General features: G+C 35.2%; 1 protein-coding gene across 3 annotated transcripts in view; it reads left to right on the forward strand.

The window, feature by feature from the left end:
* Window positions 1-26,234, forward strand: part of LOC129775943 (protein phosphatase 1 regulatory subunit 14B) — a 260,278-nt gene that overhangs the window by 97,927 nt on the left and 136,117 nt on the right. For all 3 annotated transcript variants that reach the window (XM_055781232.1, XM_055781231.1, XM_055781233.1), the window contains exon 2: window positions 12,678-13,151. The gene's annotated coding sequence lies outside the window, so the exon portion shown is untranslated. The remainder of the gene's footprint in view (window positions 1-12,677; window positions 13,152-26,234) is intronic.

The raw sequence follows: 26,234 nt of genomic DNA on the forward strand, positions 1-26,234 counted from the left end.
GCTTTTTCGTCAAAGTTGAGTTCATTTACGTAAGATAGTGTACTTCACTTTTATTTTGTATGAAAATGTCGAAAAATACATTTTTCAGTGATTTCAGGACGATTCTTTTAATTTGAAAAAATAAAAAAAACAATGGGGTGCCAAATTTATACCCAGGCATCTCGGGTACTCGAATTTGAGTTGTTTCACTTCTATGCTCAAAGCTCAGAGCCAAATCAAGATTTTTGAAATCGGCTTGCGGGGAAATGACCGCAATAGATCCCTTCATAAGCTGACGAAATATGAAGAAATTCCGAGCATTGGCCAAAGCTAAGTCCAAAAAAACAAAATGGGGTACCAAATTTGTACCAGTTCCTCTATTGAATGTACGGTAATAGGTATCCTAACGATATGTAATATAGTTTGCGACCTATTCTCATGCCTAACAAACATTTTGTGCATAATTACATTAAAATCGGTCGAGCCGTTTCGGAGGAGTTCTGCATAGCTCTAGTCTAGTTGCAGAGGAATATTGAACGAAGACCGAAAAGAAGTTAAATTTTTTTTTTTTTTAAATCGACTCAGTATTTTTATTTTTACAGGCTCAGTTACATAGGTTTAAAGGAGCCGAACTCCTTACTGTATTGTTACTAGTATATATACATTTTTCCTTAATTCTAATGTTAATAATATAGGAAACCGATTACTCGCGGTCAACTCGAGTTTAGAAGGGTGACATATTTTCTTCAGGAAAAAGAGGGGATATGAGGATATGTTGACAATGATCACACTCACACTCTCAATCACACTCATCACACTCAATTCTTAAACCTATCTTATATCTAATATGTATTTACATTTCATCTTATTCTTAAGAAGGGATCCGATCTCTCACAAAGGAAAAGGAAAAGGAAAAACTAAGGGTATAAGGACAATCACACACGAAGATCGATAGATTTAAGGAATATATATATTTGGGACATGTAATCAAGGTCTAACCGAGCCAACACGTCTCTCACCGGCACCATGGGCTGCCTTCCTCGGGCCCGAAGAGAGTTTTTTAAATTCGATCTGGCGACAAGATACAGCTCGCACGACCAAACAACGTGCTCGATGTCATGGTAACCTTGGCCACAAACACAAAGATTTTTGTCGGCAAGATTAATACGAAAGAGTAGCGCATCTAACGAACAGTGATTGGACATGAGTCGGGAGAAGGTGCGAGTAAAGTCCCGACTCAAGTCCAGACTTTTGAACCATGGTTTGAGGCTAACCTTAGGGATAATTGAGTGGAGCCACCGGCCCAATTCATCTTCGTTCCATTTGCGTTGCCAGTTAGCGATGGTATTTTTGCGGACTAAAGAATAAAATTCATTGAAGGCGATTTGACGCTGATAAATATCGCCTTCAATTGCACCTACCTTTGCTAATGAGTCAGCCCTCTCATTACCCAGAATTGAGCAATGTGAAGGGACCCAGACAAAGGTAATGACATAACAGCGTCTGGATAAAGCACTCAAAATTTCTCGTATTCTCTCAAGGAAGTACGGCGAGTGCTTTTCCGGCCTCACTGAACGGATAGCTTCGACAGAGCTAAGACTATCCGTTACAATGTAATAGTGTTCAACAGGTCGTGAGGCGACGCTGTCCAGCGCCCAGTGTATCGCTGCCAATTCAGCAATATACACTGAGCAAGGATTCTGAAGACTGTGTGAGGTGCTAAAAAATTCGTTGAACACTCCAAATCCTGTGGACTCATTCATAGAGGACCCATCAGTAAAGTACATATTATCACAATTGATATCCCCATACTTTGCATCGAAGATCGTTGGAACGATCCTCGATCGTTGGTAATCTGAATATCCATGGATATCCTGCTTCATGGACAGATCGAAATGTACAGAGGAATTGATGTAGTCAGGAAAACAAACACGGTTGGGAATATACGAAGAAGGAACAACCTGCATGGAGATGAATTCATGATATGAACTCATGAATCCAGAGTGAAAATTTAGCTCGATCAGTTGCTCAAAATTTCCGATCACCAATGGGTTCATAACCTTACACCGGATGAGGAACCGAAGAGATAATAAATTGAAGCGATCTTTTAGTGGGAGTAGGCCTGCCAAAACCTCGAGACTCATGGTATGCGTTGAGGGCATACATCCCAACGCGATACGGAGACAAAAATACTGAATTCGCTCGAGTTTAATGAGGTGTGTTTTGGCAGCTGATTGAAAACAGAAACTGCCATACTCCATCACTGAGAGAATAGTTGTTCGATACAACATTATAAGATCTTCGGGATGGGCTCCCCACCAGGTGCCGGTAATTGTACGGAGAAAGTTTATTCTTTGTTGGCATTTTTTACTCAGATACCTAATATGGGCCCCCCAAGTACATTTGGTGTCGAACCAGACCCCAAGATACTTGAATGACATAGCATGAGTGATCGGTTTACCCAAAAGTTGAAGTTTTGGTTTTGCTGGTTTATGCTTCCTAGAAAAAACCACCATCTCTGTTTTCTCCGTGGAGAATTCGATCCCTAGCCCAATGGCCCAGGTTGAAAAATTGTTCAAAGTATCTTGTAAGGATTCTTGCAAGTCGGATTCGTTTGATCCTACGACAGACACCACTCCATCATCTGCAAGTTGTCTTAGGCTGCAATTTTGTGTAAGGCAATTGTCAATGTCGCTTACGTAGAAGAGAAGTTAAATTTGAAAAATCATAAATCAAAAACGAAACCAGATACGTCATTAATTGTAAAATATGTTATGTAGAAAAAACTTCAGCTTTCAAGAAAAAAAATATAAAAATATATAGCTCATCTGCTTCCATTTTATATGTAGATTATCTGAATCGTTCAAAAGTTCAAAAGTAGTTCAAAAGTTATGATTTTTTGAAAAAGTCATTTTTTGAAGAAAAGGCAAAAAACGATTTTTCTGACCATCGGTTAACTTTGAAAAATCATAACTTGAAAACGACAAAAATCACATCTCGAGCAACAAAGTTACTATGTTACGTTAGTTCTCACCAATCGCATTAGGCTAAAAATACAAAACCTAACATATGTTCGCAGGTTTCCATCTCGCATCTCTCCGATACCGTTAGAAAACAAAAACACAACTTCACACATTTTTAGGAAATTAGCTGAAACGGTTGTTTTGCAAACAATGCTGACGAGCAGAGATCGCCTCCCATTTTCGCTGCCGGTGGGAAGTCCAACCATTGCCAAACAGAGTCAAAGTCAAAAAGAAACATGAAGCACGCAGAAAACAATCATTCGGCCACACGTTCCCCAGCACAATCATCATCTTCCTTAACCCCCCCCCCCCCCCAATTGGACCTCATTCATTCCGGGCCAGACGTAATAATTGATTTCGCAAGCCAATAGATTGAAGCCTTCCCACCCCCAGCAACCATCAACATCAACCGTTAATCTCCCCCGCCGTGGCTTAACTCAACTATTGACTAGCATTATTACTGAGTTTTTTTTTCGTAAGCCAAGAGAAGCCCATAAAAGCAAGAAGTTATAATCATTGCTTGTTCACATATGCGAGTGTTTGTTTGTATGTGATCATGATCTGCGGCATTGGCACCATTTTCAGCGAAGTTAATCTCCAGAGACGGCCTTCAGCAGCAGCAGCAGCAGCAGGCTTCCTCTCGTGCACACGACTCCCACGATAACAATTTTGCACACAGCAGCGCTAAGTAGCCAGACATTGTAATCCACTTCTGGCTGTATTGCTACTGTTTTATTGGTTGTTACTGTTCCTCTAGTTTGTTTGTTTGATGGATTGTTTGATATTGTGGAAAAATCGTTCGGAATCGATTTCTACATACGAATGCGTCGGCCCGGCCTCGCTTCGATGGAAGCCATGCAAAACAGAAATTTACCCTTCTTCCTGGGTTTGGTCTGTGTTGCGTTGCATTTCCCAAGAAATCATGTTTCTGCTGTGCAAACGAGCAAACAATCGAACAGAGGCGAAGCGGAAATTGTTCTTTTTGTTTGTTGGCTCGCATTGCGTTAGATTTGCAATTCTATGGGAAAGCTACACAAGAATTTTTCAATTTCAGTTGGGAAGCAATGTAAATTTATGCATTGGTTGAGTAGCGTTGGGAAATAAGCATTCTTCGGAGTGTATGTGTGTATTTCGAACGCGCTCGATTACGTTTCCCCATCAAAATAGCTCACTTTAAACACCGGAGGTTATTCGTCTCCGTCTCCTGCGTAGCCTCCGCCGTCCGTATCAGGTGAGTAATTACTTTCGAGATCCAAGAGAACGCCCAATTCTTCACCTCGCGCTAGAATTTATGGCCCGAATGGAAGGGGTCCACGGGGTGAAAGCGGCCATAATTCGCTCAGTACTTTTTGCTACTCTGCGTTCGTTTTATGGGGATTGTTTTTTCGAGCTCCCTTCATTTCATTCCGTCCGTCCATCGAAGGCATATTCGCTGACTAGGGAAGCGGATCTTCTCCGTAACATTAAGCAGCACCAGGGGGGAAACAACGCGAAAGAACCCGCGGTGAATGACATTTATCAGCTTATTTTAATCTCCAAAGGTTTGCCCGAGTCGTTCCTTGTGCTGGGGAAGGGACCGGAATGTGGGAACGGACGAATGAAACCAACCGAAGCGTGACAGAGCAGTGAGCCGGGAGTTGAAAAGGAACCGAAGGCCTTCAGGCCTTCGGGAGTCTCGCGCGAAAGAAGCTGGTCCCTTGTTTAAGCCTTTCTTTGTCTACGGCCCGCGGGTGGCTATCGTATCTTGTTTTTTCAGTTTTCAAAAATATTTCCCTTTTTACCGTGGAAAAATAGCAACGATCATCGTCATCGTCACGAGTACGAAACGGGCCGCTTCATTGCCAATGACTTGTTGGCGTGCCAAATCTATTTGCATGTGCGATTTTTTCCTTCTATTCCTCCGTACTCCGGAAAAGAGGCGTACATTTTCTACGCTATCATCAGCATCTCCAACAGAGCTTGAATGCGAATGACCTTGAGAGATAGCGTGGAAATTGTTTGAACGTCATCATAGCTTGAGGCGAAGAAATGTTTAATCCTTTGGTCAACAGAACAGGCGTTCTGTAGCACATTGTTTGATTCTTTTTTGTTACGATTCACTGAAGACACTTCACCAGGAGATGCATTTAAGTGGAAATTAGCATTTAGAGCTCGACGGTTGTTCTCTAGACGAAAACTGTCTTCGACAAAGTTGTGACATATGCACATTTTCATGTTATAAAAAATAAGGTAACCAAAATTGTCGATGAACAAGAAAATATAACTTTCTTATCTTTATAGATAGAGGTAAACATAGTTCGACGAAGTTGTAGTCCCAGTTATTTGAGACATGTTTGTAGAAAAAAGTTTTTCAAAGTTTATTGGCGGTATTTGAAAGAACATAGTTCACTCTACATGATGTGTGATTTTGAAAACTATGTTATTTACCGTGTTTGAGTAAATTAAAATTGAAATCATGGGTTTTTGGGCAAAAAACCATCAATAACTTTGAGTAGGTTAATATATTAACAAGTTCTGCATCGCAAAATGTTGGTATTGATAAGCTCTAAAAGTCGTATGAAGACAGTTTTGATGTACAATTTTAAATATTTTATATAATAAACTTTTTTCTACAAACATGTATCAAATAACTGGGACTACAATATTGTCGAACTATGTTTACCTCTATCTATGAAGATAAAAAAGTTATATTTTTTATTTCATCGACAACTTTGGTCACCCTATTTTTTATAACATGAAAATGTGCATATGTAACAACTTTGTCGAAGACAGTTTTTGTCTAAAGAATAACCGTCTAGCTCTAAATGCTAATTTCCACTTAAATGCATCTCCTGGACCATCGTGCACTGTTCTTCAAGATTTGTTCGCCGAGAAAAAACGCTATTAATGGATTCGAAATAATTCGAGCGCGAGCAGATTTTGTTTTCCTTTGTTGATCATTATCGTTTCGTTATCGTTATCGTTTCATAAGCGTTCGAAGTCTTTCATTATTTTTTACATGTTCGGTGTTTACAATTCATATCTTCTTGTTAGATGTATTCCAATTTCGTCAAAAGTAGAAAGGTCTGTCCCTAGGGACACGATCGGAAACTTCACGTAGGACTTGAGGGTGCGGGACAATTGTTGTCGAGATGCGCTCTTATATTTTCAATTGATGATCTTGAATTAGATTAGCTTTCCGTTTTGTTTGGCTAGAGCGCCTTGGCAGGCGTTGATTGCTTCTCTCTTATTTCTCTTATTTTTATGTTAGTAATTATTTGAGGAACTGAGAGGGTTTTGATCTATGGGCACCACCATCACTTTATCCTCGGCATATCATTCCATCGACTTCCTTCCAAAACGACAAGATACAAAATCCAGTCCATAGAGAACTGATATGTTGTGTTAAGACAGCAGACGTTTCTCCAGGAACCAATTGACGTACATGTTCTGGTTGATGGATCCGGTTTGCAGATGGCCTGCCAAACCAGGTATTTTTGGGGAACTTGCCCCCAACTCCCCCTATTCCCGTTGCCTATCCCAGAGGCTGCTTGAAGTTTGATTTTACCAACTTGTTGTGAGACAAGCTTGGATTGTTGAGTTGCGCAAAAAAAAATTCAAACATTGGTTGGACGCCATTTTGTTTGTTTGTTTGTTTTGTTTGTTTTGTTTATTCATACTTGTAGAGTAAGGGTCCACCCTTATAAAAATTCTACAATCGGATTCAACGTTGTTCATACCACATCCGTATAACCGTTACAAACTCAACTCAAACTAATTTTAAATGCATTAAAAATAATGAAAAAAAAAACTACACAATACATGTAAACCCTATCCACTATACTGTCGCTCATCCCATTCAAGATTATTCCCTCAATTTAACCAATACATACATTCCCGACGGAATCTTGCTGCTGAATGAATGGATTTAATATTCGCTGGAAGTTGATTCCATAAATTAATCGCATGCACGAAAAAAGTATTGCTATAATGAGAGGAGTTTTGAGGCATAATAACAAAATGACGGACTGTGGAACTTCTGAAAGGCTGCAGCTTATCACTAAGATAATAAGGACCGAAATGAATTATCTTAAATAAAGTGACATAACATCGTAATTTGAAGAAATTATGGAATGAACATCCCAACAGTTCCTGCTGTAAATGTGTTACTCTAGAAAATGTAGATAATCTGAAAACCCATGGTTTAATGATACCCTCAGTCTGTCAAACCCAGCTGCTGAGGCGTTCAAAATTAATTCTGATCCATAGGAAAAATGAGGTAATAGAAGAGATTTAAATAGCAAAAGCTTGGTAGACACAGGAAGCATTTCTGCTGTAAGTCGAAGATGTCGTAAGCCTGCATAGATCTTACCACATTGTGCATTTATTTGAGAGTCCCATTCGAGGTTAGATTTTGCACATATTCTATTTTTTCGTTATTGATAGTTAACTCCGGTAAACTTGTACGAATCTGTCGTCTGGAAATGAACATGGCTTTAGTTTTCGACGAATTTATTGGAAGCATATTACTCAGAGATCATCGTAAAATATTATTGAGATCATAGTTAATACGACGCCCTATATCTTCTAAATCCCAATCGTTTGTGCAAATGTACAGTTGCACATCATCAGCAAACATGTGAATAGTACAAAATTTCAAAACAGATGGCAAATCGTTGATAAATAATGAAAACAAAAGAGGACCCAACACTGATCCTTGAGGAACACCTGACAAGATATTAATTGAATTAGATAGGCTTCCGTCAATTTCCACAACTTGAGTACGACACGTCAAGTATGATTTGATCAGAAAAACTGCTTTGCGACTACAATTGAACTGATACGATAATTTTTGCAACAGCTTCACGTGTGAGACTCTATCGAATGCTATGGAGAAATCTATCAAAAGCAGAAATGCAACGCCTTTTCTGTCGATAAATCGGTGTAAATCGTCATGAACCTTAAGAAGCGCTGAAGTGGTGCTGTGCCCCGATCTGAAACCCGACTGATTAGGACTAAGAAGATTATACCGCTGAATGTAAACTTGAACTTGAAGTTTCAAAATTTTCTCAAAAACTTTGGACAATGAACATAAAATACTAATTGGACGGAGGTTGTTCAAACCAGAACCAGCAGGTTTTTTGCGTATCGGAATTATTTTCGCCGCCTTCCATGCTAGGGGAAATTTTGCAGTTGAAATGAATAAATTGAAAAGATATGTTAATGGGGTGATTACAAATGGCAAAATAAGTTTTATGAATCTTAATGGAATACCATCCATTCCTAGAGCATTTGATGAAAACGAATAGATAGCATTCGAAACATCCCGCTCATTACATTGAGTAAATGAAAAACCGTTGGAATTGGAAGGAGGCACCGAAGGAAGCATAGTATCTCGAGTGAAGTTATCACCGAAAAAAGTATTTATTTCATCTCCAGACGTTTCAGTTTTGACCACAGTTCTTTAGTCGAATTCGCCGATTCCAAATTGATTGTCATATAGTTAGACTTCGCTTTATTGACTAGTTGTGTCACTTTGTTACGAAGTCTCTTGAACTGAATATGATCAGATGAACTTTTACTGTACGTCCATTGGCGATATGCAATATCTCTAACAACAATAGCATTTAAAATATCATTATTGAACCAAGGAGCATTTGAATTAGTGCTCGAGATTCGCAGTGGAACAAACCTTTCGTAAATTCCAACTATGTAACTGTTCAACAAGTCTAGAGCCAAATCAGAGTCAGTGAAACTATAAAGTAAGGACCAGTCTAAGTTGTCTAAAGCGTTTTGTAATGCGGCCCAATTTATTCGATTGTAGTCCCTAAACATTTTTGGGCGATCTTCACTGCATCGTGTCAAATTTAGCGATGAGAAAATCATATCATGATGTGAAAATCCTGGTGCTGCGACTTGGTTGAAATTGAGAACAAAATTAGTGTCATTCGTTATCAATAAGTCAATTAAAGAACTTCCACCGGGGTAAAAGTGGGTAGGTTCATTGTTGATACAAAATAAGCCAAAATTGTCTAGAACTTCACAAAACCGAGTAGTTTTGGCACAAACTCTTTTCAGATTCGTATTGAAATCGCCTGTCAAGATAATCTTCTTATAATCTAGAGACAGCTCAGCAAGCTTTATATCGAGAATATTGGAACAATCGCCTTCGGGGGGCGAGTAAATGACGCCAAGCAAAAATTTTTCGTTATTCACCTTAACTTCAACAAATAAGTATTCGGTTCGGTCTAAATCTACTTGTTCAAGTGTGAGATCAGAAGCATTTACAATTTTGCAATCAATGTTAAATTTATGATAGATACAAATTCCACCACCTCGACCGATCTTGCGATCATTTCTCAAAATGCAGAAACCATCGACAGTGACCGTTGTATCACTGATGTTTTCATTGAGCCATGTCTCTGTTACACATACTATGTCCACTTTACTATTTAAAAAGCAATTTTTAAATTCATCAAACTTACTTAGTAGACGAGCACACAGACTTTGAGCGTTCATATGACACAGATTTATGCAATCTTCACGTAAAGCTACATTCATAACAACTCGCGGAATATCGGCAATACTTCTTGGCTAACCGGCATCATCATAAGGCAAAAACAAGAACAATTCAAAATGTATAAATTGATCAGGCTTGAGGGGAAACAAGAATGAGAGGAGCGACAAATGCATGGACAGAGCTACATGCATTTCCAATTCATTTGTATTCATGACTACTCTAATTTAATCTATAGTGAATGTGGTTTTTGATCGCAAATTCAATTGAAAAGTTTTGAATACTACGATAGCTGCAACACAAGCGGCGGGGTACGGGAAGCTCGACCAAAACAACAGCAACAACAGCAGCACCAGTATTTCTTCGATGATAATCCGTCCGGGGCGATGAATCCAATGAACGCGACGAAAATTGAGACTTTTAGGAAGGAACAAAACATGGATAGTTGCAGGAAAAGAATCATGGGAATGTTGCTGGAAGGAAAAATAAGTATATTGTAGGATAGGGTTATTTTCGATGTCCAAAATCTGATAGTTGGACAACATCATAGATCGGCTGAGCTGGATCATCTTCAAGTGACTTCACGTAAAATTATTCCGTCCTTAGAATACACATTCCGAATGAGCCCACTCCGTTTCAATTTCAATGCTGATCCCTTGATGTTACGTGCTGATTCCGTGAGGTTTTCGTTTAGGTAGATACGCCGATCGACGTCGAAACCGAGATGCAATAAGCTTAATTTCTTCGCCGAGAAGTAACGCTGGAAGAATTCATCCTTGGACGCTCGGAACGCAAACTGGAACAGAATCGGTGGGGTTGCTCCCGTGGCAATGGGAATACGAGCAAGACACTTGGTAAACACGGGGGGCACCTCGGAGTCTCCATAGTTTAGAGCTGCAGCTACTTTTTGCAGGATTTCATCAGTGTTCTCATTGGCACAGAACGGCACACCAGTGAGAACTAGGTCGTTGGACTTCTGGATCCGAGCAACAGCATCAGTGTTCTTTCGCACTTCTAAGACAGTTGTCGCGTGTGAATCACTCAGACCGTCGAAATCTCGAGCATAGTCGACCTTAAGCTGGTCCACCTCATCACGCAGGGTAGAGTTTTCAGCAACGAGAGCTTTGTTGCTGGACTCTATCTTCTTCTCGATATTCGCGTTACCAATATCGATCATCTGCTTAATTCGAACCAACAGCGCATCCAAACTATCCACACCATCGTCGGTCCGGGCCACATCCTCTCTTGTTGGTTTATTGTTTTGACTACCACTGCTGGAGGATTCCACAGGCAAAGCAAACGTAGGTTTGTATTTATTCATTTTTGTTTGTGCCGCACGAGTTAGAGCTCCGTTTGTGTTCATTCGAGTGAGTGGTTCGTGAGATTTAGTACAACACAAATGAGATAGATGCACTCAACAAGGCCGCTAGTATGGCGAGTATGGCAGATACCGTGACAATAAAGATCACTTCGATGTAGTTTTTACACTACCAGCGGTAGGATGACACAAACAACTATGTTCGTCAGGAAGCGGCTACGGTTAAACATCACAAGAACGATAGAAATCGTAGCATGGGCTCGGATTACACGGCGAAAAGTTCAACTGAACTGCGACCACGAACAACTCACTGACTACCGTTTACCATAATATTATGGAAATCATTTTGAGAACTGAAGAGTAAACGTCAATGTCAAAACAGAGGAATAATTCTACACGCATACACCCACAAAATGAAGAATGTTCAAGTTTGCTAAGTGCATACTTAAAAGAAACAAATTTAAGTTGATCAAATTTTGATCGTATCACCCCCTAGTTCTTTCCATTTGAATGATGAAAAAAATTGGCGAAAATAAGTGACAATTTAGAAGTAAAAAAAATGGGTGGGTTATATCTATGATATAACCGCAAGGTTGACGTGGGACCTTAGCTTAGCAATTATTTGTTTGTATTGATTAAATTCTTGTTTGAATGAAACAATTCCCGAATTCAATTGAATTCAATATATTTGCTTAGTGAGTAAAAAGATTGAACAAATGGCATGTAAGGTCAATTCATGCATTGTGATAGATTATGTTCTTCGTTACAAGTAAATTTAATAACAGTCATTTTACATTTGGTATGATGCCTAGGACAAAATTTGTGAACGGAAGGATTATAGAACGATTATATTATTTTGCGTTTCCTTCTGAAATTTGCATCTCTCAAGTGTACGAACTTCTCGAAGCGAATTTGCTTGGAACATGAAAGTTCATTCGCATCTAGCGTCTGCACAACTTTTCCAGGTTCCTAAATTTAGAAGATCGTGTTAGGGAAACATATTCTAGTCTACACAAAGGCAAGTACGAAAGTACTCGCAGTTTGCATTCATTTGCAATGTCCATTCCTCCAGAAACCTTGATTTTGAAGTCTGTGTTGGGGAAACATATTTCAGTCGGAACAAAAATACCCCCGACTTGCATGAATTTGCAATGCTGATATCCTCCTGGCACTTTGGTTTTGAAATCTCTGTTAGGGAACACATTTCAGTGAAAATAAATACTTCCCCTACTTTCATGTGTTTGCAATGCCGATTTCCCCAGACACCTTGATTCTGAAGTCTGTGTTGGGGAAACACATTCCAGTGGGAACAAAAATGCCCCCGACTTGCATGAATTTGCAATGCCAATTTCCCCACGCTACATGGATTTGAAGTCTGTGTTAGGGAAACATATTTCAGTCGGAACAAAAATACCCCCGATTTGCATGAATTTGCAATGCCGGTTTTCTCCAGGCACCTTGGTTTCGCAATCTCTGTTAGGGAACACATTTCGATCCTTATCAATTGATGCAAACATCTTTCCGATCCAATAAGAAATGTTCAAGTTATAAGCATTCGGAATCTTTCATTTTTTTCAGCATGTGCTGTGTTTAGGATTTTATTTTACCCCCCATATACTCCGGTTAAACGTAGTCCCACGTCAAAAACGACAACAAACATTTTCACATGGAAGCAGTAGTTAACTAAATTCTATCACACTGTGTCCAATATGAGAGCATAAAAAGTGATCAAGTTCAACAATAAACTTCAATGCAATCCATGATTTCCGTAAAGTTAAACGTAAACTGTATCAAATTTTTATAAACTAATATTTACTATACTGACGGTAATGTAATTATCTTTTTCGTTTTTCTCTTTCAGAACATTTCGCCGATATCTCAGCCTTTGACGTGTGAAATAAAAACCCAAGGAAGTGAGCGAAAAAAGGTAGAATATTTGAGCGAGGGAAAAATCGCTAAAAGTGATTCAGTCTGCAGAATATAAAGTTAAATACAAAGAAAATCCTTCCAAAGAAATAAGTGAATTCCTTCCTACTGCTTCGTGGTCGCCAGTGTACGTGTGGAATGGGAAATTTCGGAAAATAATAATAAAAAAAAGGAAACTCAGTTCTATTTCGTTTTTGGCACATTTCCTGTGCAGTCTAAGCGCGACTGGAAAAGTTTTTAATTAAAATCATCAATTTGCTCAACGTGTGTGTGCGCGCGCGTGTTTGTTTGTGGGTGGTCGTACATGTGCTGGTTATTCGATTTACAGCAATCTCGAACCCTGGGCGAGAGACGGCGAACACATCACTAAACCTCAGAAGTCGAGCTGAACAGTCGAGGATATTCTCAGGTAAGAATAGTTAGATTGGACGTATTGAATGCATTACGGGGTTTTACTAGAAGAATAACTTTATCCGTTTGGGCGATGGAACTTTCCTGTAATTTGTGTTATGTGTGCTGGACTCGGTTTTTCATTAATTAGCTACTCGATAGAAAAAAAAAAGAGTTCTTTAACATGGAACGCAACATTGATCCTTCACCCAAACTAACGTTGACAGGGAAAATATCATATTTAGCAAAAAAAATTTTAAGGGGTTGTATCTAGGACACGACCACTTTGAATATTATTTTAGAATGCATCGATTTTTTTGTAATACATTATGTTCCTCGTTACAAATAAATTTGATGAACGTCCTTTTACGACTGATATGATGCCTAGGACTACCAAAATATGTGAAGGGAAGAATTGTCAAACGATCATTGTATTTTACATTTCCCTCTGGAATTATTACACATCTCATGTTTACGTAGTTCTCGAACCGCGAAACTTCATTCACCTCTAGTATCTGAAATGACGATTATGCCAGGCTTCTCAGTTTAAAATTACGTTTTAGGGAAACATATTCAGGGGTGGCATTGCGCATTTCGAAACGAGTAACTCGTTTCGAGAAAATTCGATCTTAATTCGAATTGGTTTTAGTATTATGTATCTTTTTCAAGTTTATATTTTCAGTGTACTAGATTTAGAGCAAAATTTGTCACGTAGAGAAATGTAAAATTTTTGGGTTCGTAAAGAAATCTAAGTCAAAGTGGTCGAAACGAACAAAAATCACTCGTTTCGAAATGCGCAATGTCACCCCAGGTCTGCACAACGACAAGCGAGTACAAAAGTACTCAACACCAAAAATTACCCCCGATTTGCATGTATTTGCAAAGCGGATTCCCCCAGGCACATTGTTGCGTACATCCCTGATGAGAAGCAACGCGCTGACGTTTGAACTGCGAGAGCTTTGAGATCCACCTTGTTCAGGTTCTTGAAAAGCCTTTTTTGACGTTTCCTAAAACAGCTCAACTTCTTCTTCTTTTGATCGGAAAAGGACAATGCAAGTTGAACTATCCTGAAGAAACGTTATCTCTACTCACTTGATAAACTCTGTGCAATCTAATCTAACTTTGTACTATATATATAAATACGCTGAAAGGTAGTTCATGTAGATATCACGATTGAAGGCCATACTTATATAATATTTGTATTTAGGAAATATTAAGGGATCGCGGTAATTATATTATCCAGTTTGGGTACGAAGTCACGAGAAACCCACAAACGTGAGTCCTGATACAAACTATTAATTCAATGTAACCTAACCTATTATTGTAAACCTGCAGGAAAATTTTAATTATCCGTGAATAAATATTAAAATTTCGGAAATCTGTTTCATCTGTTGCTTCGCAACACACATTAATTTTGAAGTCCGTATTAGGGAAACACAGCTCGGTGCGAACAAAAATACCCCCGACTTGCATGTATATTTGCAAAGCGGATTTCCACAGGTACATCGATTTAGAAGTCTGTGTTGGGGAAACCGTAAATCGGGCCAACCAAAACTTGGTTGATAGGGCGTTTAGATAACGCTTGACATTTTACAGTTATTCAATTGTTCATCTCATGAAAAATAACATTTTATTAATTGTGATTGACGCGTAGAAATATTTCCTATCAATTGAAGCAAACATCTTTCCTATCTATTAAGAAATGTTCGAGTTATAAGCATTCGAAATACGGGTAGGGTTAGCATACAAATCGGCAGAACAAATGTATGGTAAAAAAGGAAGTTCTTCCAGTTTGCATGCATTTAAACCGTTTAGAGATTAGCGAAATGTATAGCATATCAATCGAATCTTAGAGAATTTCCGATTCGATTGTTATGCAAAACATGAGAATTCGTTCACTGTGAAAATAGTTATCAACGCTAACTTTATTTCATAAAAACGTGACTTGTTTTCTGATTTGGTACCCTTCCTGAAAGACGTAGTTCTACGTCAAAAAATGGTTGTTCGTGTGCTGAAGGGTGATATAAAAGCACAAATGCAAGCACCTTTTTCAAGAATGTTGAAATGTTTGTGTGGATGGAGCAGACCTCTCATTCTCTCAGATTGGATGTCAGCTTGGAATTGTATCAAAAATTAAAGTTTTACACAAGCATCTTATCCACATAATCATTGGCGCTGTTGCACAAATGCGTGAGAATATTACACCATATTACAAAATGAAGTTGAATCTTAAAAGAATGCATGGAAAGTGTTTTCTACAGTAATTTTTGTTAGTTTTGAGTTCATTTAACTTTATAACTAAGGATGTCAAAAGATGTGCTAAAAGTTATTTTTCTAGTGTACAAAATGCATTGCTTTGAAATTTACTCCAAATTTTTTTCCCAGAAATCTTCACGAAATGCAGTTGGTTTACAAGTAAACACCTCTCCACCATGGTCGAAATGAGATAATCCCATTTAAATATACATTTCCAATATTTGTAAACACGCTCGGTTCACACGGAACGCGTTCTTCATCCGTCATCTGACGGGATAAGCCTTGGGGGAGGGACCGATACACTTTGGAGGATTGCCATAACACTGCAGTCTCGAGGGCAGCTTTTACACAGCGCGCATCGGATACATAAACAAATCAAGGTTTTGGATTTCATTGGTTGACTCTTTGATCTCCCCCGCACTGCACTGCATGTGTTCTACTTTGGATGGGGAATATCCACAGCCCCGTTAGCTTTAATCAGTTCTCGTAATTCTTTTTTGGTTTGAACCCATTAACGGGTAAAACGTGTTTCCGAAAATTGTGCGAGTGGAAATCCGGGAAGTGGGCCACTGAAGCTTTGCCCGTAATTATAAGTGAATAAAAAACAGTTTGATTTCTAAAGTGTAATTAAAACGGAGAACAAAACAAATAAAAAAAAATTCAATTCACCATCGTTCTGCTTTTTACAGTTATACAGCCGTGTTTTTATGACTGAATCGTCATCGTGATTATTCTCTTGATTTGTAGGTATTTGCTTTTGCCATCGCCATTGGCAACGATTCGGCTTTGGATCGCACTCGGAATGTTACGGAAATCCCATTGCAGCAAAAAGTGAGGGGGTGGATTAACTTCATCTGCATGCTCTTTTTTCTGCTGAAGAAAAAAGGATTATTTATATTTATTGGCTTTTTCGCCTTTTTGGGGCATCATTTCATCTGAAATATTTTCAGACTGTGGTTTCGGGAGGAAGCCAATTGAAGCATATACATTTTCAGCAGAACAAAGCCTTACAAATGAATGAATAGGGGGGAACAAAATCTGTTCGTGATTGGCATTATCGTTTTCCGTTAGATAGGACTCATCCCTTCATCTTTCGCCAACCAGTCGAGTTGGGATTCGATGAGAATTGGATAGCGCTCTCATAATTCAAATATTTTCATTTCCCTGAACAGTCCTGCTTCTATTCGTTTTTTTTATTCGATGCGCGAAGCTTGTCTGTCGTCGTCTATCATCATTAGCCCTAAAGTAATGAAAATTGTGTATCAAAATCATCCCATCATTTTCATCTGTGTCGATGACACAACACGGAAAATTGATGACAGTTTAACCATATTATGAAGTTCAAACAACGAACACATTCCTTTCTAAGTTGATTTCGCAACAACCCCTCCGCCCAGGGCGGATTTGTACTCGCCGCAAGCCGAATTGAATTGCTACCAGCTGTTCCACTCAAACTAAAAATAAACCATCCCAACCACACTATGCGCTGTGGGATGAAAGCAAGCAAAAAATGTGACAAGCCATGCCCTAACAAATTACAACTTTAATATTTCGTGAGTACTATGCACCATAAAAAAAAAACCGAGGGGACCAACGCTGCAGATAGCGGTGTACGGGAAAAACCAATGAATTATGCAATTTTTTCACGCCTCCTTTCTGTTGGGTTGACATCTGCTGAGTTCTCTTCGCTGCCGCCGCCGCCGCAGCCTCAGTTGTTTCGTGTGGCATGTGCCAACTTGTGACGAAGAAACTCTGCAACTGAAGTGGCGAAGTGTGTTCTTGTCAGATCTTTTTGTCGTCTTCATCGTCGTCTTTGTGTTTGATTTCGTTTCTGAAATTTGTAATTACGTCAGAGCGCCAATATTAGAACGCGGCTGCCCCAATTCGCGTTCCGCACTGTGGATTGGATCTACAACGGGTGGGATTCCGGGTAATGAGGTGCGATTAGCAATAAAATCGCTGCTCTTAATTAATGTTGATTCATTTCTTTGGATTATATTAAATGTTTATGATTGAGTTTCAATTTTTGAATTTTAATTTTTTTTAATTTTAATTTCCAAATCTTAATATTTAAATTATTATTTTTTGTTTTTATTTTTTTTTCCAATTTTAAATTTGTTCAATTTCTCAACCTTTCAAATTTGTCGAAATTCTAGAATTTTTCGAGTTTTTCGAAGATTTAGAATTTATCGACCTAGAAATTTTGAAATTTTTTAATTTTTTTAAAATTAAGTATCATCAATTTTTTTAATTTTTTTGTATGTTGAGATCTTCTAAACTTTTTCAAATTTCCCAAATTTTCATATTATGCAAACTTATCGAACTATATGATTTTTCCTTGTTTTTTAATCTTTTATATTTTTTGGACCACTAAAATATTTTTTCAGAATTTTCGAATGTTTCTGTTTTTGAAATTTTTCTTTATCTGTCAAATGTCTCAAATTTTTTCCTTTTTTTTTCTAATTTTGAAAATTTAGAATTTCCTAAATTATCGATTTCATTTTATAAATTTTCGAGTTTTGCAAATTTTTACATTTTCTCTTTTTATATCCTGCTTTTGAAAGCTTTCGAGCATTTCAATCTTTTGATTTTATAAAATCTTTTAATTTTTCCAATTTTTTTTTATTCAAATTTTTCCATTTTTCTCAGTTTTTTAATTTTTTTAAATTGTTCCTAATTTTTCGAAATTTTACATTTTATAAAAAAAAATCAAACTTTTCAACATTTTTAAATTTCTATTTTTTCCCTTTTGTAATTTTTTTCGAAAAATTCTGGAATTTTAGAGAATTTGGAATTTTCCGTTTTTTTAATATTTCGAATTTTCACACCTTTTGATGCTTTCAATATTTTCGAATTTTTTAATCATTGATTTTTTTTTTTAACTTTTTGAACTTTCCAATTTTTTTTTTCCTAAATCTACGTAGTCTTCCAAAATCTATCAATTTTTTCAAACTTTTTTCAAATTTTCTGCTTTACAAATTTTTACTTTTTTATAAAATTTTCAAAAGTTTGAAACTTGTTCGAATTTGGATGTCAAAATTTCAAATTTCAAAAATCAAAAAGGAAATGGAAAATTTGAGACAATTGATAGAAAAAAATATTTAAAAAAAAAGAAACATTCGAAAGTTTTCTAAAAGTTCTGAAGAGCATAAATTCAGAACTTTTAGAAAACGTTCGAATGTTTCTTTTTTTTCAAATTTTTTTTTTCTATCAATTGTCTCAAATTTTCCATTTTCTTTTTGATTTTTGAAATTTAGAATAGTTTACGCTTATGATTTTTCATATTTTTTTCGAATTTTTGGAAATATTCAGATTTTCTCTATTTTTATCCTGTTCTTGAGAGTTTTCAAGCATTTGAATTTTTTGTAATTTGTTAAATCTTTTTATTTTCTCCGAAATTTTTGATTTTACACTTTTTTCTTCCTTCGAATTTTCAAATTTTTCCATTTTTTTTAATTTTCTAGATTTTCGAAATTTCAGATTTCATAAAAATATTTCAAAAAGTTTGATTTCACAAAATCAAGTTTTTAATTTTTCGAATTTGATTTTTTTTTGTTTCAAATCTTTTAGAACTTTATTAAATCTTCGGATTTCATTGATTTTTTTTGAATTTTTCAAATTGAGTTTTACCAAAATTTACAATGTTTTATTTTTTTTTTTAAATTTTGTAATTTTGCAATTTACATTCAATTTTTCTATTTGTGAAAACATTTGAAACTTTTTTTTCGATTATGTTTTCAATTTTCCGTACCAGTATTTTTTTTAGATTTCCCGAATATTTTTATTTTGTTGATTTGCCAGAAACTCTCCGTACTTTTCTAGATTTCGAACTTCCCAATTCATCAATTCCTTTTCTAAATTTTATAATTTTTCCTTTTTTTAATTTTCTTTTCTCTGCCAAATGTCCCAAATTTTTGATTTTCTTTTAAATTTTTTTGATTTTTTAAAATTTTTGATTTTGATTTTTTTTCGAATTTTTGAAACATTTATATTATTTAGATTGTTAAATCTTTTTTTTTCAATTTTTTAAATTTTACAATTTTTAATTTTTTTATTTTTTTTCTATTTTTTTAAATTTCACAAATTTTTCATTACAATTTTTTTCAAATTTCTAAAATTTCTCAATTTTTCAAAACTTTTTGAATTTTCTGATTTTGTTAAATATTTAGAATTTTCAAAACTTTTGAAGCTTTTTCGATTGTTTTACAATTTTTTTCCAATTTTCAAAATTTTCGTATAGATATAACATAGATTATTTTGGTTTTAAAATTTAACGAATTCTTCCTAAAGTTATCAATTTTTTCAAACTTTCCATATTTTTACTTTTTCGTAGTAATTTTTCATAGTTTCAAAGCTTTTCTTCTTTGTTTTTTTTAAGTTTTCAAAGCTTTAGAACTTAAGGTTTTTTGTTCTTTTATCTTGTTTTAGATTTTAAATTTTTCGTTTTTTACTTTTCGATTTAGAAAATAAAATAATAGGGCTTTTTGAAACGTTTCGAAATTTTGATTTAATTGTTTTTTTTTAAATCCAAATTTTTTAATTTTTAAATTTTTATTGCTTTTTTGATTTTTTTAGATTTTGTGAATTTTTGAACTTTTTACACTCTTTTAATTTGGAAATTTCTCGATGTCTTTCGAATTTTTCGATTTCTTTTCGACTTCTCGAATGTTTTAAATGTTTTATATCTTCAGAATTTTTTAAATTTTTCGATCTTTTAATCTCACAATTTAAATTTTTCATCTTTTTCAAATATAGAAAAATAAGTTCCATACTTTCGAAACTTTTTGCATTTTTTCATAATTTTTCAAAATTTTCTAAATTTGAGAATTTTTCAAATTATCCTTTTTTTTTCAAACTTTTGGGATTTTTCGTTTTTTGGCTTTTTGGTTTTTGCCAAATTTACCAATTTTGTCAATTTGAATGGTTTATGGTTTTTTCTTTAAATTTTTATATATCTTGAATTAAAAATTTCAACATTTTTCGATTGATTTACGGATTTTTACAAAAAAATTTAAATATTTCTAAATTTCAAAATTTTTGAAACTTTAAATTTTTTTCAATTTTTTTAAACTTTGCTTCTTTGGAAAATCTTTCAATTTTTTCAAACTTTTTTCAAATATTCAAATTTTTTGAACTTCGAACTTTCTGTTTTTAAAATTCTACTAACTCTTCCTAAATCTATCAATCAATTTTTTCAAACTTCCCAAATTTTTCTTTTTTAACAATTTTTTATATTTTTGTCAAATTTTTCAAAGTTTCAGAATTTTTTGAATTGTGATGTCTTTGGATTTCAAGTTTTCAAACTTTTAGAACTTTTTCTTTTGTTTTTTTAATTTTTAAATTTCACATTTTTGTTTTTTTCGAATTTTTAATTACACGGATTTCTCAAACTTTTCGAAATTTCTAATTCAATTTTTTTTTTCTTGGCAGACTTATCTCACTTCTTAACTAGGCGAACCTAGCCAGAATTTTCACCTGCCCCCGGGCTTCTGAATGCCAAAGGGGGACTAGGCTCTGCGGAATGCACGTATCTGCATGCTCGTGCTGTTTCAGTCCTGACCGAGAAATTGTCGGACAATCGCGCAGGTGCTAAGGATGACCGACTTTTGGATGCCGGCCAATTCCTTCTCCATGTTCAACACCTTTAGCGCTTCCCAAATTTTTTTCCAATTTTTATAATTTTTTTATTTCTTAATTTTTTTTTATATTTTTAAATTTTTTAAAATTTAAGATTGAATAATTTTGATTTTTTTTTTCAAAGATATTTAAGAAACATTTTTTAACTTTTTGATTTTTCGAATTACTTTCAAAATTTCCAAATTTTTTTATGTTTTTCCTTTTTTTTCATTTTATCGAATTTTTCCTATTTTTTGAACTTTTTGCATTTCTTTAATTCTTCGATTTTTTTATTTATTACAATCTTTTCAATTTGAAAAAAAACTTTTTTCTGCAATTTTTGCATTTTTTTCTAATCCCTATTTCCTTTGAAATTTTGCAAACAGTCAAATTCTCACGTATTTTAATTTTTTCTAATTTCTCAAATCGTTCCAATTTTTTTAATTGTTTGAGAACTTTTGGAATATTTCGAAGGTTTTTTTTTAATTTTTTTACAATTTTTCAAATTTTGTGAGCATTGGAAATCTCAAATCTTTCGATTTTTTTAAGGGGTCCAACTTTTAAATTTTTCAGAAATTTTTGAACTCAGAAGTTTTTATTCGAATTTCTTAAATTTTTCTAATTTTTCGAACTCTTTCAATCATTCCAATTTTTTTTTATTTTTTCAAAAAAATTTCAAATTTCTCAAATCTTTAATTTTTTTCTAATTTTCTGATAGTTTTAACATCTACGAGTGGAGCCGATCTGGCGTAGTGGTAACATCCATGCCTCTCACGCTAAAGGTCACGAGTTCAATTCTCACTCCCGACATTCTTCCAAAAATGGAAGTAAAAGTGATGAACCAGCCAAATGAGTTGAAAGTCACTATAATACAGACAAAAAAAAACATCTACAAATTTGTCGAATATTCAAAGTCTTTGTATTTTTTTTCGAATTTTTAATTTTGTTTTTTCTTATTTTTAAAAATTTGTTAAATTGTTAAATTGTTAAATTGTTAAATTGTTAAATTGTTAAATTGTTAAATTGTTAAATTGTTAAATTGTTAAATTGTTAAATTGTTAAATTGTTAAATTGTTAAATTGTTAAATTGTTAAATTGTTAAATTGTTAAATTGTTAAATTGTTAAATTGTTAAATTGTTAAATTGTTAAATTGTTAAATTGTTAAATTGTTAAATTGTTAAATTGTTAAATTGTTAAATTGTTAAATTGTTAAATTGTTAAATTGTTAAATTGTTAAATTGTTAAATTGTTAAATTGTTAAATTGTTAAATTGTTAAATTGTTAAATTGTTAAATTGTTAAATTGTTAAATTATTAAATTGTTAAATTGTTAAATTGTTAAATTGTTAAATTGTTAAATTGTTAAATTGTTAAATTGTTAAATTGTTAAATTGTTAAATTGTTAAATTGTTAAATTGTTAATTTGTTTAATTGTTAAATTGTTAAATTGTTAAATTGTTAAATTGTTAAATTGTTAAATTGTTAAATTGTTAAATTGTTAAATTGTTAAATTGTCAATTTGTCAATTTGTCAATTTGTCAATTTGTCAATTTGTCAATTTGTCAATTTGTCAATTTGTCAATTTGTCAATTTGTCAATTTGTCAATTTGTCAATTTGTCAATTTGTCAATTTGTCAATTTGTCAATTTGTCAATTTGTCAATTTGTCAATTTGTCAATTTGTCAATTTGTCAATTTGTCAATTTGTCAATTTGTCAATTTGTCAATTTGTCAATTTGTCAATTTGTCAATTTGTCAATTTGTCAATTTGTCAATTTGTCAATTTGTCAATTTGTCAATTTGTCAATTTGTCAATTTGTCAATTTGTCAATTTGTCAATTTGTCAATTTGTCAATTTGTCAATTTGTCAATTTGTCAATTTGTCAATTTGTCAATTTGTAATTGATGAACAGAGGAGCGAACACAGCAGTCCCAGATTCCTTTGTCTTCGCGTATATGCAGCAACCGTTCGGAGGGCACTGCAATTAGCAAACAAACGTGACAACGCAATTGCGAGGCCAGCCCAGTCGGCAATGCCTCCTGGCATGCGACCTCTTAGGCATTGCGGGATGATCAACCCAAACCCGAGCTCAATGGTTTGGCGGAATGGCGGAATGGTTGAACTTGCTCACGACTTTGACACTTTCGGATGGCGCGTCAGAGGCGAACCGCACGTTTTACGGATGTTTATTGACATCCGTGTAAACGATTATGGGCACTCCGTGCAATGATACTTCTGAGCCCTCATAAAATTAATGTCTCAATAAAGAAGATGCCGTTGGTGGAAGTAGCGGTGGTGGTAACCTTTCCCCGTTTTGGGCACGATTGCACTCGGAACACTCGGTTGAAATTAATGTTTATATTTCCGTTCGTTCTCTACCCCCTTTCCCAATTTTACTGCTCCCCATTAGGAACGAACCAATCGCAGATGACGGCCGCCGGTCGGAATGAAATTTTCATTCTTTGTTGTTGTGGGTTTGAATTCCGGAACACGTTTAAATTAGGATCAGTGTTACTTTGCGACAGCTGCCTTCGTTGCGGGACGGTACAAAGAAATAATAAGAGTAACATCAAAGTTGGTACAGTAGGTACCTCAATTACTTGATTAGAATCAGAATTTGATTAAATGCTTTGTGAGAAACATTGCACAATCTCTGTGAAATTAATAGAAACATTCATGGAAGAGAGCTAATCAAATTGCTCTTCATAAACAGCTAATAGATTTTCCAATACTGAAGGGCACCAAAACGGACGAACCAAACGATAATAAGAGTTCAGTATGAAACTCGTGACCTTTACTCTTACGAAAATTAAGGCAACGATCAATAATGGTGGGACAGGCTTCGCCAGCAGACAAATTTAACATTGAACTTTTTCGTGAAACGTAAAACAACAGCACAACACACAAAAACCACCCAACCATCGAACGGAAGCTGTGCGACAGAGCGAAAAAGTCAGATTGTTCAATATTATCGAAATCTCTTAGAAATAGCAAAGGTCGGGGCGCTTGTTCCTGCCCAAGGTTTATTGAAGTTACTGACGGGTTCGGGTAATTGAAGTTTCACAAAGCGTTATAATAATGGCAAATTAAATTTTTATGACATCAAGTGTCGCGGAATGGTGCTTCTTCTGGACAAAACAAATAATCTAACAGATGGAATCACACTAAACAAGGATTCGTGCCCGAAGAGGGGAAGTCGGTCGACAAACATAAAACAGATAAATTTGCATTTATTTTTTTCTGGGTCGCTGAACAGAAATAACAATTCTCTTTCTGTCTGGCACGTGGGGAGGTTTTGTCCAGATGTGTGACCGGAATTTGTTTTTTTGTTTTGCGAATCGTACATTTCTTCCATTGGCTGGCTGTGGGAATTTCTGTCGAATGTCGCGAATAAAAACTGTGCGAAAGCTGAAGTTAACATTCTTCCACGATTTTGTTGTTTGAGGTTTGCAAAATAACAACTATGTTATGTTGGACGTAATAATCTGCGAAAGAATTTTTTCGTACAGGTTCTGCCGGTGCGCATATTATCAATAACTGGTGGAATATGATGATGTCTAACATGGGCCAATTTAAATTCGATCGACTATATTAGTGTCATTTTTATATACTAAGCCTGGTGAGTGACTTACCAGGACTCGCTTCCTTGATTATAGAAATGCAGCTCAGGGATATACCACCAAACCTCATCTGATTTACTATAACTATCCCCAGCTAACCTAGTAGGAAAGAAGGTAAGAAAGGTTGAAGGCAGAACATGTTGCCAAGTAAATAACCTACAATTTTAAGATTACGTGATGAGTTAATAATACAGCAGGTAATTTGCCTTATGAAACGCCCAATGTCGTAAATAAAACACTCAGGAAGTATTAATGTCATTCATACAGGTAGTCAGTGCAGTCGACTGGAAAAATATGACCTGACCGCAATATATCTACAATGAATTGATCCTGAATCCGGTAGAAAATAATTTATTTTATTATATGTTTTATTAGTGCATTGTGTTACGGAGACGGTCACGATTCGGACTCTTAAAAGCAAACTCGTGTTATTGTTTACAGTAAGTTTTAAGCTGAATTTAATTTTATTATACATGAATTCATAATTGCGTTTCATCATTTCTCACATTTTTAGTCTTCTCGGTGACTTTCCGTATTGCATGTAATAATAGTAAATATCAGACGGAAAAACAATAGATTGAGTTTAGGAATCCACAACGAGTTCAGTGCGAGTATTCACAAATAAATATTGTTGTTCAATCTGACAGTTTAGTCAATCTGACAGTTTGCATGATAGCATGACGCTACGATGTGTAACGGTCTCGTAGGTAGATGGATTCACCTTCCGTTACTTGCTGATCGGTTGCCGTTCGTAACACATTGGATTTACCAAAATAATCTTTTTGATAATAGTGCTAAATTCAGAAAAACGCTCCTACTGTGACATGAATATACCTGCGGGTCAGACGGACAGGCCAAATACTGTATAATCACACTTGATGACTGAAGATAAAATACACTATTGGGAAATCCTATTGGGTAATCGACAATTAAATTGATGAGTTTTAACTATTTAGCTACAATATTTATGTGAAATATGTGATAACAGCAATCAATCTTCAATCTAGGATAAATTATTTATTTAAGCTGATTTTATGAATTTGAAAATTTAACGAGATTATTGAACAGAGATTCTAAATGCATGATTTGCAGTTCAGATAGAAGATGGGTATTATGAATGTAGCACTGCATGGGGATGAACTGTTTTTCATTAAAACAAAATTTTTATGACAAGCTTTTCTAAAAAGTTATTTCTTACAAGAATGAACGCATATGACTCTCATTATGTTAAACCTCCATTACGGAAAACGTTGTTCGGATCAGACCAAAAACCACATCGCATCACAATCAACTTGATCTTGTGGCGCTTACGCCACCTCACAGTGGAAATGGCGGAAAAATGGCTTGAAAACGTAGAGGCGCAAGACGTTTTCAAGGTTTTACGGGGTCATTTTTTCACATTTCTGCAAAACCTGAAAATATTTGGTATTCTTAATCGATCTATAACAAAAGAAAAAAGACGGGTGGGTAATGTCGGGGACATAACCGGAGTGACGTAGGACTACACAAACGGGACAGCTTTTGCTAAATATATATTTCAAATATATTGTTTTATTTTCTTCTCCTACCTGAGTACCTACCTATCTACCTGAAAAATGGATTAGTTTACT

The sequence above is a fragment of the Toxorhynchites rutilus genome, chromosome 3 (assembly GCF_029784135.1).
Source record: "Toxorhynchites rutilus septentrionalis strain SRP chromosome 3, ASM2978413v1, whole genome shotgun sequence".
NCBI lineage: Eukaryota > Metazoa > Arthropoda > Insecta > Diptera > Culicidae > Toxorhynchites > Toxorhynchites rutilus.